Source organism: Bubalus bubalis, chromosome 3 (assembly GCF_019923935.1).
Source record: "Bubalus bubalis isolate 160015118507 breed Murrah chromosome 3, NDDB_SH_1, whole genome shotgun sequence".
Taxonomy (NCBI): domain Eukaryota; kingdom Metazoa; phylum Chordata; class Mammalia; order Artiodactyla; family Bovidae; genus Bubalus; species Bubalus bubalis.
In genome coordinates, this window is record NC_059159.1 from 55,817,043 (window position 1) to 55,835,927 (window position 18,885).

The 18,885-nt window shown below is 40.6% G+C and overlaps 1 protein-coding gene across 1 annotated transcript in view; it reads right to left on the reverse strand.

Moving 5' to 3' along the window:
* ANKFN1 (ankyrin repeat and fibronectin type III domain containing 1) overlaps positions 1-18,885 on the reverse strand; it is a 190,422-nt gene that overhangs the window by 84,373 nt on the left and 87,164 nt on the right. The window lies entirely within an intron of this gene.

The window sequence follows — 18,885 nt, forward strand, 5'->3', positions numbered from 1 at the left end:
TTTGTTCCCCAGGTCTGGTTTCTGGTTCACCATTTTACTGAGAGATTTACTTGAAGATCCCAGGGGTATTCTTCTCACAAATAAGGAAGCCTCCTTTCATGCCCTCCTGCATAATTTGACTCCTCCTTCTAGAATAATTCTCTTTTTTTAGTGTCCTACGCTCTACTCCTCTGGCTTTGCTTCTCCTCCATGATAGTGTCTTCCAGGCTTTTTCATTGGCTTCTTTTCAGCTGGAGAATTTGGGATTTGTGGCTGACCTCTTTAGTGCTCCCCATACGCCTGACATCTCCAGAACGGGTGTTCATTCACAGTTAAACCTAACACTCAAATTGTAACACCCCATTTTACTGTGAGACATGCTCTTTCCTAACATTTTCCACTGGCTGGATAAACCCATGGTCAGGAGAGAGACATTGTACATCATCAGTAAAAAGCGTCTTAAGTGACCGTTTATACACGGCAGGATTTGAGGCAACCCTAAATGAAGCGTGAGCTTAAGTCACATGGATGACAAGGCCTGCATGTTTCTAAACCTCATGATGACAAGCTATAAACCTTAAGATTTAAATTATATTCTCTATGACACTTAAATACTTCAAAATTAAGCCAAACCGTCTAAATCCTGCTGCTCCCCCAGACTCAAGACAATTCCTCTGCTTGTGGAAGTACTCCATTAAGTACTTTTTCTTATAGGAATGTTACTCTTCTCTTTTTCTTAATTCCCACTCATGACTTTGCCACACATCTAGTCTACCAACCTAAAACTCGGTGCATCCTTTCCTCCTCTTTTTCTCCAGTTCCTCACAACCGGTTGATTACTATACCCAGTAAATTCTGTTTTTAAATGCCACCCATAAATTTCCTCTCTTCCCTCACTGAAGCTATTCTAGAGCAGACTCTCATAATCATGAGCATCCATTCTGCAATTGATTTTTTTTTAGGCCTAATTAATAAACTCTCCTAATTGATTTTTCTGTTCATATCCGTATCCTTATATACAATCTTCTTATTATAACCTGCATTATAGTTTTAAAATATAGATCAAATTATTTAGTTTCTCTGCCTAAAATCTTTTCTCGGGGTCTAGTTGATTTCAAAGTGAGATGTAATCTTAACAAGGCATTCAAGGACCTTCACAGTCTAGTCCCAACCTTATTCTACTATGCTTATGTCCTGCCATTCCCAAAGCAAAGTCCTTGCTTTATAAATCTCTGTTGCCTGGCTATTATTCTGCATGTTTTTATGCCTCTGTCTTGTGTTCATCTTCCAACTTTGCTTGTCAAAACCCTACTAACCCTCTAAATTCCTCAGGAATAATTAATTAAATACATCTTTTTTTCTGTGTTCCCAAAGTACTTTATATGTATAGAAATAAGCTTTAATGCACATAATTATGCTTTATTGTATGTATCTCTTTTTCTTGTTAGACGTTGGGAAATTTAAGAATAAGAAAAGAGTTAGTCATTTTTTCCCTCTAGATCCACACGTGGATCTGTGTTCTTGGTGCATAGAAGATGCTTACTAAATATTTCACAAATCAAATACATATATATTTGTTTTATTGTGTGCATTTGCATATGTACACATGCTCACACACACACAATTCAGAATAGACTGGTTTTCCAACATAGAGATATTTTTCTCATGTGAATCTTCTCTTTCTCCAAATTCTTGCCCTTTGAAGCTCTCAGGCACATTATAAAGTCTAATTAGAATCAAATGATTAAGGTTTTGTGTTTACTCTCAAATCAAGCCTATACCTGATTATAAATACACATTCTAAAAATATATCTATGGATGTATTTTAATATATGTGTTTTATATATGTGTGTATATATGTATAATTTTTTCCCAAATGTTTTATTATGCTTAGGAGCGCTTAGCTCTTGAAAAAGCCAAGTTTCCTAAAGTCAAATTAGAGAGAGTTTGTAATCAGAGAATAATGTTGCATATTATTTTAAGCTAAAGAAAAAAGAGCAGTCACTGAGGGAATTATCACAAACAAAATGAAAATCAGTAGCACATGTGCAAGAACATTTATAAAGAACAAAGAATATAGGAAAATTCTAGAAACAAAAATATCTTTGGTTGCCACTGAGACATATATGGTTGACTGATGTGGTGAAGCCCCAAGTCCAAGGCTGAGGATCAAGAGCTTCTGATTTTGGGCTGAGGATTCAGGGTAATATCCAAAAGAAGGGCTAAGGATTAGTGGGAACAAGAGCAGATTATTTGATAAATGATTAATGAAAAGTTTCTCAGAGATGCAGTCTTTACAATTTCTGAAGAAACAACAATTTATTTTTGAATAAATGCTGTCATGTTCTATTGAAATACGTTCTACAAAGCATGTTTCAGATGGAAAAGAGGGCCTGGCTTCTTGAAAAACAGCACGCAAAAAAAAAAAAAAAAACAAATAGAAGCAGTTTTGTAGGGAGGTATGGTCCTCTTTAGGAGTTAATAGAAAGGTTTAAGCGTTTAAGTCTAATTTGGTTTTATAATGTGTGTAGATTTCAACAGCGGAAGGATTTAGAGAAAGAGAAGACTCACGTGAAAGGAAAAAAATTCTCCACGTTGGAATGGCCAGTCCATTCTGGGACAACCTAGAATGGACTGAAAAAACGTAGTTGTTTTCCCTCTATGTACTTCCTTGGGTTGGTGGGCTCTTTTGACATACAGAAAGGTGATTCTGCTCACTCCTGGAAATAGAGTGAGTAGAAATAACTTTGAGAGTCAATTGGGAGTTCTAAGAAGGCAACTTAGTAAGGTCTCTCTGGAAAGTTATGTGTAGGTAGTTTAAAGATTTAATATTAAAGCCATGAGAAAAATCACTTATAAGTCTGCTCTAAATCCCTAAAGAGTTGGAGCTGTGTATATGAAGTTTAAGACTATATAAGACTTATAATTTTCAGATAAGGATTAGGGCAACTGTTTCTACTTAGGTCTGGGACATAGAAGCAGGGTTCAATCATGCAATAGCTCACAGCAGTTGAACATTAGTAAAAAAGGTGCCAGACAAAACCTAGGTGTTAGTATTTCTTAACATTTGGCTCTGGCTCAAACTGTGAATCAGTGTATTTATATCAAATAGCTATGAATATTTTAAATGTGATTTGCTATTTTAACAAATATTTCGCTTTTATCTAAGCTTTAGAAATGTCAGCTGGGCGAGAGAGTTCTAGCTGAACCATCACCATTTTCCTGATGACAGTTATGTAAACCACAGACTGAAAGCTTAAGAAGAAAAAGAGCTCCTAAGGGTTTGGCCTTGTCACTTGAAGTCTATAATGTAAGGAGAAATGTCCCAGGGAGAAGGGTAGAAAATGCATGACTGGAAGCGTTAGGGTATGCAAGCAGAGAACTTAGTCAAAATGCAGGTCAATTTCATGCCTCATGTTGTGGCTTGAGGGATTAACAAACCCTGGAGTTGTAACAGTGTTATAAATGAAGAGGCCATCCAGAGTCTGCCGGAGCCTCAGTGAGGCATGCTCTACTGTGTGGTGATGAGGACTGTGTAAAAGGAAAGGCATAAAGAGGTAACATTGCAGCAATGTCTAGTTTCTCTTCAATTGATTAAAAAAAAAAAATCTAAAACTTGCTGTTGTCCAGCTTCTCCCTCAAATCTCACATGACTCAAAGTCTAGAGAAGTTGTTCTACCCTCTTCACACATCAGCCGGGCAGACTGTAAAAGGCATCTTCTTGTCCAGGCCCTAACCAAGCTTTCCACTTGAGCCTCACCAGCCACTCGACTTCAGGCCCATTGCTTATGCTGTTTTCTCTTTTGGTATGCTCGCCTTCCCCCAAATCTTCTACCCACTTCATTCAAACTCCTGGTTCCAGGACCCTTCCTTTTCACAGCTTTTCTTGGCTTTCCAAGGGAAGCCCCTTTGAAAAATTCCCCAGAGCAATTGTAATACATTGTTACATTGCACTTACTTTATTATTTTGTATCTAAGAGATCTGTCTCCTCTTTAGTCTATGAGCTCTCTGAGAGCCTGAACCAAGCTGCATCAATACCATTAATACCATGCATCTATCCTAGCACCTAGCACAATATAGGTGGCTCAGTATATATTGGGTGAACTGAACCCTTGATTCATGACTTTGGAATGCTTGAAGACTAAGATAGACAGAAATCTGACCCTGGTACTTAAAGAATAAGAAAACAGTGTTATAATAGAAAAAATTACACTCAAAAGAGAACAGAAGTTGTTTGAGCTGCTTAATAAGTAGTTGAGATGGAGATTAATTCCTGGCTTTCAGATTCCCAGCATCCCAGGCTGTTCACTTGTCTATACTGCCTCTGAGGACCCCCAAAATTAAAGTTTATTTCCTATTCCCTATCAGCACTTCTATGGAACCAAAACAGCATTTTTACTGGCCACACTCACCCAGCGCCTTAGCTAATGAATGGAATTTGGCTAGACTGCCCAGCCCAGCACCAGAGCACTATGAAATCTTCCCTTGATCCATCTAATTGTGCAGTTTCTAACCTTTCAGGCCAACCATAGCACAAGAGGAAGAGAGAGGGAGAGAGGAGCATGCCTAGAAATCCGGAGAAAGATCAAATATAGTCATTTCTAGAGATGAGAAGATCTGTCTTGCTAAAGCATGAACCCACTCCACACTTGTGAGGTTTAAATTGGGAACTGACGTGAAAACTCTGAATCTGGGAATTCTGTTTAGGTCTGGCAACATACGAGATTGGAGCCGCTTGCATTTTTTATTTTAAATTCCCTGGGTAGTTCGAGGAGCAGGGGCATGCATTACTTTCAAACAAGAATCTTTATTGTTTGCATAGCACACAGTCTTCCAGTTAATTAGAAAAACATTTTTTTCCCAAATTAAATTTCCCTAGAAAAACAATGATTTAAATTAAGGGCAAAAGGCTTTTTTTGGGGGTGGGGGGAGACACTAGTAAATCCTTCCTGCACCTATTGCTTCTAGAAGACTAAAACTGCAGTTGGAATTGGAAGATTATATTCAATTCTTTATTGTGAGATTCTGCCATCCATAAAAATAATATGGCTCTACTTGTATAGGTTATGTACTGTCTTAGTTTTGCCTGACATATGACAGACTACCTATAGATACAGACATGATGAAGAGATTCTAAATGTTCAGGTTTTTGAAAAGTGCATAACACTGCAAAAGAGTATAAGTGCCAGCAACAAAACTCAGCTCCACAATCTGATCTATTTGCTTCTTTATCTCCTAATGGCTTTCCTCTTATGACTCTCATCTGAATTCGTACTTTCTCTCAATCCTCTTTGCTTTCTAAATGAAATACATAATTTTTGTGAGTCTTACTACTACTAAGAGTTCTTTCTCTTTTTCCAAGCATGGCATGAAGTGTTTGTTGAAGGAACACCAGTCAGTCTTTCAGAGGCCCGGCTGCCATCAGTTTAACGTCTTCAGTGAGATTCAAAGAGCTTCACCTCTTGTACTTTTTGGGTCTCTTAACCAGAGGTGCCTTTAAGCAAAAATTTCTTCAGTAATTTCTGCAGTTTGGGGATGAGAAAGTCTTAATAATCTCTACTACTGGTGTTACTGGAAGTATAATACCCCCAATCCCAGATCATATAGAAATCACTTTTTTTTTCTTTTCATTTTTAGGATCTCTTTCCTTACTAGAGTCATCTACTGGATTTTCCTAAAACATTAAATTAAGTTAGGAAGGTCTGAGATTTATCACAAACTACAAAGTGCAAAATCTCCTTATGTCATATCTAAGATTAGGTGATACGATAGGGTGTTTTAGAGACAGCACAGAGAGGCAGAAGGAGAAAGTCAGAGCTTGGTTCCAACCATATTTAGATCGGATAATTCCAGTGGGTGCTGGAGTTGACCCATATGGCTTCCAAGAGCTGATTGTTAAAATTTCAGGAATTTTTCCAGCTAGAAGTTAAACATAGCCATCATTAAAAATTAAATTGTATAATCTTATAGTTAAATAAATTGTGTTAAAAAGACAGTAAATAATCAAAACTCATGGCTTCCTAATTTACTGCGTTTTATTATTAGTTATGCTCTTAAGATTATTGATACATGTTCTATCAGTCTGGTAGAAATAGGATATAATGATGTACTACTAGACTTATGTCCCCAGTCTGTTTACTGACATCACATTCAAACTGGGTGTGGTGGGAATATGTGCAGCATAGAAGTCAGCAAATGCTATGAAACCAAAGCTTGAGTTTTTATTTTCTGGAATGTCTAAACCAGGTGTTGCAAACTATAGTTAAAAGCCAAATCTTGCCAGAGGTCAGGCTTTTACATTTTTAAAGGACTGTAAATGCATGCATTCACACACACACACACACACACACACACACACACACAGAATATGGGACAGAGACCACATGTAGCTCACAAAGCCTAATATGTTTACTCTCTGGTCCTTTGTAGAGAAATTTGCTGACCACTAGTCTAGACTTAAGAAAGTGATGGAGAGTTAATAATTCAAATTAAAGTTAAATGTCTCTGTGGCTGTTATATTATGAATAACACAAAATAATTGAGGAAATATTCTTCCAGTATTCAGAACTATTACTTGATTCTCCTCCTGCCCTCACTCTTTTGAAGCATCAAGGTCTTTTCCAATGAGTCGGTTCTTTACATCGGTGGCCAAAGTACTGGAGCTTCAGTTTTAGCAGTAGTTCCTCCAAGAATATTCAGGGTTGATTTCCTTTAGAATTGATTGGTTTGATCTCCCTGAAGCCCAAAGGACTCTCAAGAGTCTTCTCCAGTGCCACAGTTTGAAAGCATCAATTCTTCAGCACTCAGCCTGTCCTTATGGACAACTCTCACATCTGTATATGATCACTGGAAAAACCAGAGCCTTGACTCTATGGAACTTTGTTGGCAAAGTGATGTCTCTGCTTTTGAATATGCTGTTAGGTTGGTCATAGCTTTCCTTCCAAGGAGTAAGCATCTTTTAATTTCAAGACTGCAGTCACCATCTGCAGTGATTTTGGAGCCCAAGGAAATAAAATCTGTCACTGCTTCCACTTTTTCCCTTTCTATTTGCTATGAAGTGATGGGACTGGGTGCCATGATCTCTATTTTTTTAATGTTGAGTTTCTAGCAAGGTTTTTCACTTTCCTTTTTCACTCTCATCAGGAGGTTCTTCTTTGCTTTCTGACATCAGGGTGGTACCATCTGCATATCTGAGGTTGTTGATATTTCTCTGAGCAATCTTGATTCTAGCTTGTGATTCATCAAAGCTGGGATGATGTACTCTGCATAGAAGTTAATTTAACAGGGTGACAATATACAGCCTTGTCATACACCTTTCCCAATTTTGAACCAATCCATTGTTTCATGTCCAGTTCTGATTGTTGCTTCTTGATCTGCATAAGGTTTTTCGGGAGGCAGGTACAGTGGTCTGGTATTCCCATCTCTTTAGGAATTTTCCACTTTGTTGTGGTCCACACAAAGGCTTTAGCATAGTCAGTGAGGCAGAAGTAGATGTTTTTCTGGAATTCCCTTGTTTTCTCCATGATCCAATGGATGTTGGCAATTTGATCTCTGGTGGTTCCTCTACCTCCTCAAAACCCAGCTTGTATATCTGGAAGTTCTCGGTTCACATACTGCTGAAGCCTAGCTTGAAGGATTTTGAGTATAACCTTGTTAGAATGTGAAATGAGTTCAGTTGTATGGTAGTTTGAACATTCTTTGGCATTGCCCTTCTTTAGGACTGGAATGAAAACTGACATTTTCCTGTCCTGTGGCCACTGCTAAGTTTTCCAAATTTGTTGATCAATTGAGTGTAGCCCTTTAACAACATCATATTTTAGGATTTGAAATAGCTCAGGTGGAATTCCATTAGCTCCTTTAATTTTGTTCAAAGTAATGCTTCCTAATGGACTTTCCTGATAGCCCAGTTGGTAAAGAATCCACCTGCAATGCAGGAGACCCCAGTTGGATTCCTGGGAAGGGAAGATCCACTAGAGAAGGGATAGGCTACCCACTCCTATATTCTTAGGCTTCCCTTGTGGCTCAGCTGGTGAAGAATCTGCCCACAATGTGGGAGACCTGGGTTCAGTCCCTGGGTTGGGAAGATCCCCTGGAGAAAGGAAAGGCTACCCACTCCAGTATCCTGGTCTGGAGAATTCCATAGACTGTATAGTCCATGGGGTCACAAAGAGTCGGACACGGCTGAGCGGCTTTCACTTTCACTTTCAGTTTCAATGCTGCCTAAGGCCCGCTTGACTTCTCACTCCAGGGTGTCTGGTTGTAGGTCAGTGATCATACCATCTGGGTTAGCTGGATCATAAAAACCTTTTTTGTATAGTTCTTCTGTGTATTCTTGCCACCTCTTCTTAATCTCTTCTGCTTCTGTTAGGTCCTTACTGTTTCTGTCCTTTATTGTGCCCATCCTTGGATGAAATATTCCCTTGATATTTCCAGTTTTTTGGAAAAGATCTCTAGTCTTTCCCACTCTATTGTTTTCCTCTGTTTCTTTGCAGTCTTCATTTAAGAAGGCTTTCTTTTTTAAAAATTAATTAATTTTTATAATTAAGGCTTTCTTATCTCTTTTTGCTATTCTCTATATTCTCTGGAACTCTGCATTCAGTTGGGCGTGTTTTTCCCTTTCTCCTTTGCCTTTCACTTCTCCCTTTCTTTCTCAGCTATTTGTAAAGCTTTCTCAGACAACCACTTTGCCTTCTTGCATTTCTTTTTCTTTAAGATGGTTTTGGTCTCTGCCTCCTGTACAATGTTATGAACCTCTGTCCATAGTTCTTTAGGCACTCTGTCTACCAGAGCTGAACTCCTGAATCTATTTGTCACCTCCAGTGTATAAACATAAGGGTTTTGATTTGGGTCATACCTGAATGGTCTAGTGGTTTTCCCTACTTTCTTTAATTTAAGCTTGAATGTTGCAATAAAGAGCTCACGATCTGAGTCACAGTCAGCTCCAGTTCTTGTTTTAGAGCTTCTTCATCTGTGGCTGCAAAGAATATAATCAATCTGATTTTAGTATTGACCATCTGATGATGTCAGTGTGTAGACTCATCTTTTGGGTTGTTGGAAGAGGTTTTTTCTATGACCAGAGTGATCTCTTGACCAAACCGTTAGCCTTTGCTCTGCTTCAGATTGCTCTCCAAGGCCAAACTTGCCTGTTACTCTGGGTATCTTTTGACTTCCTACTTTTGCATTCCAATCCCCTATGATGAAAAGGACACTTTTCTTTTTGGTGTTAGTTCTAGAAGGTGTTGTAGGTCTTCAGAGAATAGGTAAACTTTAGCTTCTTTTTCAGCGTCAGTGATTGGGGCATCAGTTCAGTTCAGTTCAGTCGCTCAGTCCTGTCCAACTCTTTGCGACCCCATGAATCGCAGCACGCCAGGCCTCCCTGTCCATCACCAACTCCCAGAGTTCACTCAGACTCATGTCCATCGAGTCAGTGATGCCATCCAGCCATCTCATCCTCTGTCGTCCCCTTCTCCTCCCACCCCCAATCCCTCCCAGCATCAGAGTCTTTTCCAATGAGTCAACTCTTCCCATGAGGTGGCCAAAGTACTGGAGTTTCAGCTTTAGCATCATTCCTTCCAAAGAAATCCCAGGGCTGATCTCCTTCAGAATGGACTGGTTGGATCTCCTTGCAGTCCAAGGGACTCTCAAGCGTCTTCTCCAACACCACAGTTCAAAAGCATCAATTCTTCAGTGCTCAGCCTTCTTCACAGTCCAACTCTCACATCCATACATGACTACTGGAAAAACCATAGCCTTGACTAGACGAACCTTTGTTGGCAAAGTAATGTCTCTGCTTTTGAATATGCTATCTAGGTTGGTCATAACTTTCCTTCCAAGGAGTAAGTGTCTTTTAATTTCATGGCTGCAGTCACCATCTGCAGTGATTTTGGAGCCCAGGAAAATAAAGTCTGACACTGTTTCCACTGTTTCCTCATCTTTTTCCCATGAAGTGATGGGACCAGATGCCATGATCTTCGTTTTCTGAATGTTGAGCTTTAAGCCAACTTTTTCACTCTCCTCTTTCAGTTTCATCAAGAGGCTTTTTAGTTCCTCTTCACTTTCTGCCATAAGGGTGCTGTCATCTGCATATCTGAAGTTATTGATATTTCTTCTGGCAATCTTGATTCCAGCTTGTGCTTCTTCCAGCCCAGTGTTTCTCATAATGTACTCTGCATAGAAGTTAAATAAGCAGGGTGGCAATATACAGCCTTGATGTACTCCTTTTCCTATTTGGAACCAGTCTGTTGTTCCATGTGCAGTTCTAACTGTTGCATAGACTTGGATTATTGTAATGTTGAAAGGTTCGCCTTGGAAATGAACAGAGATTCTTCTGTCATTTTTGAGATTGCACCCAAGTGCTGCATTTCAGACTCTTTTGTGGACTATAAAGACTACTCCATTTCTTCTAAGGGAATCTTGCCCACAGTAGTAGATATAATGGGCTGCTTAACTAAATTAGCTCATTCCTGTCCATTTTAGTTCACCGATTCCTAAGATGTTGATGCTCAGTCTTGCCATCTCCTGCCTGACCATGACCAATTTACCTTGATTCATGGACCTAGCATTGCAGGTTCCTATGTAGTATTGTTCTTTACAGCATCGGACTTTACTCACCATCAGACACCTCCGCAGCCAAGCATCATTCTTGCTTTGGCCCAGCCGTTTCATTCTTACTAGAACTGCTGGCAATTGCCCTCTACTTTTCTCCAGTAGCCTATTGAACACCTTCTGACCTCAGGGGCTCATCTGCATGTATCATATCTTTTTGCCATTTTATACTATCCATGTGATTCTCTAGGCAAGAATACTGGAGTGGGTTGCCATTTCCTTCTCCAGTGGACCACATTTTGTCAGAAGTCTTCACTATAACCTGGCTGTCTTGGGTGGCCCTGCACAGTATAGCTCATAGCTTCATTGAGTTACACAAGCCTCTTTGCTGGGACAAGGCTGTGACCCACGAAGGGGATAGGCTGTGAGGGATTTATAAGGAAGTGTATGGTATATTTTATTATTATTATTTTAAAATTGTGGGCTACATATCCTATCAGTAAAATCTATGAAAAGGCTGGTGTGTGTATGTGTACTTTTTTTTCCTCAGAGATCCAACTGTTTAACATTGACCATCATACCACCGGATAAGTGCAGATGGTTGCTCAGATAAAGTATGAGTGTGGATGTATCCTGACTAGCAGGGTATAGTGTCCATGGAGGGTAGATTTCTCAAGGATAACTTAGGTAACAGTCTGTTATCTAAGATGAAAATGAGGTATGTAAGCCTTTTAAGAGGCAGGAGTGGCATAGTGAAGGAATCTGGGAGAAATGTTCATTTCCTAAGGAATTACCATTTGGGAGGTCTGTCCAGTGGCCAAGACCCAGGCACTGGTCTGTACAGGTGCTCAGACTCCTTACATCAGTGCTGCTTGCCCAAGCCAGGACTAGCCCAGGAACCAGCACAGCATGCAGCTTGTAGGGCAGGCATCTGTGGACCTGATTGTAACAAGGATGGCAGCACCATGGACTGGCCAACCAAAACCTCAATGTTGGCTGTATATATGGCAAAACATCCTAGTCTATTCCCTCTGATGGCCTGTAAGAGCGCCATGCCTAAACAGGGTCATCAGCTTCATTATTATTATAGTCTTTATTATATTTTATTATTATACATTATTGTTATTAATATTTAATTTCATGATTATCTAGGTTTTATGAATGGGCACTTTTAAGACACTGTGGCCTGAAAATGGAAACATTGGTCATTAATTCCTACAAACCTCTCACTTTTCCTTTTTCTTTGGAACATTGCCATATAAAACGCCCAGCAGATTACTGCTTTTCTAATTCGTTGATTATTCCTTGCCATTTCTCAACTTCAGAATGGTTGTGACATCATTTCTTGTTTATCGTAGCTATAAATTTTTATATTCTTTGTTGTATTTTCTCCATCACTACTCAACTGAGTTCCTTTCCTTGCAGCCTTTTCCACTGAGAAATAGTTATTAGTTTCTTTTATTCTTTAATTTGTGCAAATAGAAGGAGTAGCAATGTAAAAGGGTCCTAGGCCAAATTTACTTCAAATTCTTCTCCTTTTCTAATTTTTCTTACAAGATCTCTCTTTTTGCTTCATTCTCTAGGATTAGGGAAAGCCTTTGTTACTTGTTATTTTATTAGCCTTATTAATTTCAGCTTTCCTCAAATATCTGAGAATATTTGTCTCAAATATTTGGGAATTTATGTTATGTGTATATGGGTAAAGCTGAAAGCCACTGTTGAGTCAAAACTGACAATAAAATCAGTACAGTACTTTTCAATTGAATGATTTGTCAAATCAGATTTTAGGTTACTTATAAAAATATTCTAAGAAGATAGTGCACCCATATGTACAAATGTGTGTGATAATTTGTTATTTAAGGGGTATTATGAAAATGAGAGCTTTTTGGTTTGATCTGTTTGTCTCAAATATGAAGTAACTAGTAATATTTTACATCAAGTTTATAAAGTTTGAATTTTTCCTCCATGAATGAAACTAATTTTTATAAGTAAATACTGAGTTTTATGAGCTTCCCCCATGGCCCAGTGGTAAAGATTCCACCAGCAATGCAGGAGACATAGAGACCCGTGTTTGATCCCTGGGTCAGGAAGATCCCCTGGAAAAGGAAATGGCAACCTGCTTCAGTAATCTTGCCTGGAAAATTCCATGGGCAGAGGAACCTGGTGGGCTATAGTCCATAGTGTTGCAAAGAGATGGACATGACTGAGTGACTAAACAATCCAGTTGAACTATTTCAAATCCTCGAAGATGATGCTGTGAAAGTGCTGCACTCAATATGCCAGCAAATTTGGAAAACTCAGCAGTGGCCACAGGACTGGAAAAGTTCAGTTTTCATTCCAATCCCAAAGAAAGGCAATGCCAAAGAATGCTCAAACTACTGCACAATTGCACTCATCTCACACGCTAGTAATGGAGAAGGCAATGGCACCCCACTCCAGTACTCTTGCCTGGAAAATCCCATAGACGGAGGAGCCTGGTAGGCTGCAGTCCATGGGGTTGCTAAGAGTCGGACACGACTGAGCGACTTCACTTTCACTTTTCACTTTCATGCATTGGAGAAGGAAATGGCAACCCACTCCAGTGTTCTTGCCTGGAGAATCCCAGGGACAGGGGAGCCTGGTGGGCTGCCGTCTATGGGGTCGCACAGAATCAGACATGACTGAAGTGACTTAGCAGTAGCAGCACACGCTAGTAAAGTAATGCTCAAAATTCTCCAAGCCAGGCTTCAGCAATACGTGAACTGTGAACTTCCAGATGTTCAAAACATGTGGCTTTAGAAAAGGCAGAGGAACCAGAGATCAAACTGCCAACATCTGCTGGATCACTGAAAAGGCAAGAGAGTTCCTGAAAAACATCTATTTCTGCTTTATTGACTATGCCAAAGCCTTTGACTGTGTGGATCACAATAAACTGTGGAAATTTCTGAAAGAGATGAAAATACCAGACCACCTGACCTGCTTGTTGAGAAATCTGTATGCAGGTCAGAAAGCAACAGTTAGACCTGGACATGGAACAGACTGGTTCCAAATAGGAAAAGGAGTACGTCAAGGCTGTATATTGTCACCCTGCTTATTTAACTTATATGCAGAGTACATCATGAGAAACGCTGGGCTGGAGGAAGCACAAGCTGGAATCAAGATTGCTGGAAGAAATATAAAAAATCTCAGATATGCAGATGATACCACCCTTATGGCAGAAAGTGAAGAGGAACTAAAAAGCCTGTTGATGAAAGTGAAAGTGGAGAGTGAAAAAGTTGGCTTAAAGTTTAATATTCAGAAAACGAAGATCATGGCATCTGGTCCCATCACTTCATGGGAAATAGATGGGGAAACAGTGGAAACAGTGTCAGACTTTACATTTTTGGGCTCCAAAATCACTGCAGATGGTGACTGCAGCCATAAAATTAAAACATGCTTACTCCTCGGAAGAAAAGTTATGACCAACTTAGATAGCATATTCGAAAGCAGAGACATTACTTTGCCAACAAAGGTCTGTCTAGTCAAGGCTATGGTTTTTCCAGTGGTCATGTATGGATGTGAGAGTTGGACTGTGAAGAAAGCTGAGCACCGAAGAATTGATGCTTTTGAACTGTGGTGTTGCAGAAGACTCTTGAGCGTCCCTTGGACTGCAAGGAGATCCAACCAGTCCATTCTAAAGGAGATCAGTCCTGGGTGTTCTTTGGAAGGACTGATGCTAAGGCTGAAACTCCAGTACTTTGGCCACCTCATGGGAAGAGTTGACTCATTGGAAAAGACTCTGATGCTGGGAAGGATTGGGGGCAGGAGGAGAAGGGGATGACAGAGGATGAGATGGCTGGATGGCATCACCAACTCGATGGACATGGATTTGGGTGAACTCCGGGAGTTGGTGATGGACAGGGAGGCCTGGTGTGCTGTGATTCATGGGGTCGCAAAGAGTTGGACACGACTGAGCGACTGAACTGAAAAAATGACAACAATGATAAGTCTATTTTTAAAGCTTTTTTAAGGAACCTGAAGTTATAAGATGCCTAAGTAGATTTTCACTTATTTTAGACTGCTTTTTAAGAAAAACTCTCTTGATAATAATTTTTGTTCATTAAAGAAGTGTAAACTTTTTAAACGCTGCAATGGATAAAGGTGGACAAGAGCAGGGGCATAAGACCAAGTGACAAGTAGAGATCTGAAGGCTGGGACCTCTGTCCCATGCTCCTCCTCTGAGAATAGGCAGCATCTGAAACCTGTTCCATGGGGTAACAGCTGCTCTGTGAGCTTCCTGAGATGCTAGGATTTTTGTTTTTGTTTTGCTTCCAGTGGAGTGATGCCCTTCTTGTCTGCAGGGAGAGACTCTGACAAGCTGTTTTACTTTCTAAAGCATACAGAGTAGGAAAGTGCAGGATCAGCTGTCTGATTTATACACACAAGTTTCAAGATATGTGATCAGTTCACAGCTTTCTAAATCCTATTGAATCCTCATGGAATTAAAAAGAAAGCAAAGGCATTCCAACTTTTCTGCCAGATGACAATTTTCATTCAGAGAAGAATATTCTATTTGGCTTTGGAGGTGGGGGGTAATTTTCCTACCCATTAAGAAAAATATAGAGGTAACATTGGTTTACAACATTATAAGTCTCATGTGTTCAACATTGTAAGTCTCATGTGTATAGCATTATGTTTCTACCTGTGTACACACTCCACTGTGCTTGCCACTAAAAATTTAGTTTTCATCTGTCACCATACATTGCCACCTTTTACCTGTTTGGTTCTCTCCCTACCTCCCTTTATTTTGGGTAACTACTACTCTCTTCTCCATATCTATGCATTTGTTTTTAATTTGGTTTGTTTTGTTAATTTATGTTGTTTAAAATTTTTTATTTTCCACATGAGAATGAAATCACACAATATTTTTCTCCTTCTGAGTCAGCCTAATACTCTCAAGGTCCACTGTGTTGTTGCATATAGCAAGATTTCATCTTTTCTTGTGGCTAAATAGTATTCTGGTGTGTGTATGTGTGTGTGGCCCACATCTTCATTCATCCATCCATCCACTGGTGGGCACTGAACAGTTGTTTTCATATCTTAGCTATGGTAAATCTACTATACCGAGTTTTAACATCCCATTTTTCTTCTTGGGCTTCCATGGTGGTTTAGCTGGTAAACAATCCGCCTGCAATACGGGAGACCTGGGTTCAGTCCCTGGATTGGGAAGATCCCCTGGAGAAGGGAAAGGCTACCCACTCTAGTGTTGTGGCCTGGAGAATTCCATGGACTGTCCTGAACTCATTAAACTACCTAAGGAAAGGACTCATGCCAAAATGATTTTTGGACACCCACTCCACTCTTATAGAATTATTGAGTACAGGCTCAAATTGACAGGGTTTGACTTGAGTCAAATTGAGGGGGTTTATATGTGGACATACATGAGTGAGGGACAGTTCTCCTAGGTCCATTTTGCTCCCTTGACCTACAAAATAAGAACTTCTTTCCTGGGCGTTTAAGCTAATTTCTGAGCCTTATTTTTCACTACTCTCTGCATTTGCTCTGTGCTCCAGCAAAAGAAAACTAACACTTAATGAAAATCGACCAGGTTCTTTCACAGATAATTTTGCTATGGTTTTTCCTCACAATATTCCTGCAAGATAGGCTAAAATAATTCTGCCAATTTAACAAGTGCAGAACTGGGAATTAAAGCCAGGTCTGTGTGAACCCAAAACTCACATAAAAACTTTTTTGAGCCTGTGATAATATCCTCTGCCTTTGTCCTGGTCTGCAAGGCCCTGGGTAACATGGACCTTCTCCCTCTTCTAGCTTCAATTTCAATGCACTTACAAGTTCTTCTTCTGATTTTTAGATCCTCAAGCATGTCAAGCTTCTTCTTCTCCTCACATACCGTTCATTTTGCTGGAACTGTTTTTTCCTTTCTGACTTTTGTCATTGTCCCTTCCTTCCCCTTACATTTCTACTGTAAATGTCACTTTTGCACGAAAGTGTTCTCTCATCAAGATAAAATTAACACCCCTGTTACATGTCTCAGATAGATAATAGTAGCATGCTGCTGCTGCTGCTAAGTCGCTTCAGTCGTGTCCGACTCTGTGCAACCCCATAGACGGCAGCCCACCAGGCTCCCCCGTCCCTGGGATTCTCCAGGCAAAAACACTGGAGTGGGTTGCCATTGCCTTCTCCAATGCAGAAAAGTGAAAAGTGAAAGCGAAGTCGCTGACTCTTGTCCGACTCGTAGCGACCCCATGGACTGCAGCCCACCAGGCTCCTCCATCCATGGGATTTTCCAGGCAAGAGTACTGGAGTGGGGTGCCATTGCCTTCTCCTAATAGTAGCATAGTGATTACCTATTATTTCAGTTATCTTTTTAATCTTAAAAACACTGTGAAGACAATGGCTATGAATATATATTCTGATCACAATAAACTGTGGAAAATTCTGAAGGAGGTGGGAATACCAGACCATCTGATCTGCCTCTTGAGAAACCTGTATGCAGGTCAGGAAGCAACAGTTAGAACTGGACATGGAACAATAGACTGGTTCCAAATAGGAAAAGGAGTACGTCAAGGCTGTATAATGTCACCCTGTTTATTTAACTTCTATGCAGACTACGTCATGAGAAACGCTGGGCTGGAAGAAGCACAAGCTGGAATCAAGATTGCTGGGAGAAATATCAATAACCTCAGATATGCAGATGACACCACCCTTATGGCAGAAAGTGAAGAGGACCTGGGAAATAGATGGGGAAACAGTGGAAACGGTATCAGACTTTATTTTTTTGGGCTCCAAAATCACTGCAGATGGTGACTGCAGCCATGAAATTAAAAGACGCTTACTCCTTGGAAGGAGAGGTATGACCAAACTAGATAGCATATTCAAAAGCAGAGACATTACTTTGCCAACAAAGGTCCATCTAGTCAAGGCTATGGTTTTTCCAGTGGTCATGTATGGATGTGAGAGTTGGACTGTGAAGATAGCTGAGTGCCGAAGAATTGATGCTTTTGAACTGTGGTGTTGGAGAAGACTCTTGAGAGTCCCTTGGACTGCAAGGAGATCCAATCAGTCCATTCTGAAGGAGATCAGCCCTGGGATTTCTTTGGAAGGAATGGATGCTAAAGCTGAAACTTCAGTACTCTGGCCACCTCATGGGAAGAGTTGACTCATTGGAAAAGACTCTGATGCTGGGAGGGATTGGGGGCGGGAGGACAAGGGGACGACAGAGGATGAGATGGCTGGATGGCATCACTGACTTGATGGGCGTGAGTTTGAGTGAACTCCGGGAATTGGTGATGGACAGGGAGGCCTGGCGTGCTGTGATTCATGGGGTCGCAAAGAGTCGGACACGACTGAGAGACTGAACTGAACTGAACTGAAGAGGACCTAAAGGGCCACTTGATGAAAGTGAAAGAAGAGAGTGAAAAAGTTGGCTTAAAGCTCAACATTCAGAAAATGAAGATCATGGCATCTGGTCCCATCACTTCATGGCAAATAGATGGGGAAACAGTGGGAACAGTGTCAGACTTTATTTTTGGGGGCTCCAAAATCACTGCAGATGGTGATTGCAGCCATGAAATTAAAAGATGCTTACTCCTTGGAAGAAAAGGTATGACCAACCTAGATAGCATATTCAAAAGCAGAGACATTACTTTGCCAACAAAGGTCCATCTAGTCAAAGCTATGGTTTCTCCAGTAGTCGTGTATGAGAATTGGAGTGTAAAGAAAGCTGAGCACTGAAGAATTAATGCTTTTGAACTGTGGTGTTGGAAAAGACTCTTGAGAGTCCCTTGGACTGCAAGGAGATCCAACCAGTCCATCCTAAAGGAGATCAGTCCTGGGTGTTCACTGGAAGGACTGATGCTGAAGCTGAAGCTCCAATACTTTGGCCACCTCATGCAAAGAGCTGACTCATTGGAAAAGACTCTGACGCTGGGCGGGATTGAGGGCAGGAGGAGTAGGGGATGACAGAGGATGAGATGGCTGGATGGCATCACTGACTCAATGGACATGAGTTTGGGTAAACTTTGGGAGTTGGTGATGGACAGGGAGGCCTGGCATGCTGCGATTCATGGGGTCACAAAGAGTCGGACATGACTGAGCGACTGAACTGAACTGAATAGCTAGTATATGCCACCCTGGCGGCTCAAACAGTAAAGAATCTGCCTGCAATGCAGAAGACCTGGTTTGATCCCTGGGTCGGGAAGATCCTTGGAGAAGGGAGTGGCTACCCACTCCAGTATTCTTGCCTGGAGAATGTTATGGCCAGAGGAGCCTGGTGAACTATAGTCCACAGGGTCTGAAAGAGTCAGACATGACTAAGTGAATAACACTTCACTACTTTATAGTAGGTCTCTCTCTCTCTCTAGTTGCTAAGTCGTGTCCAA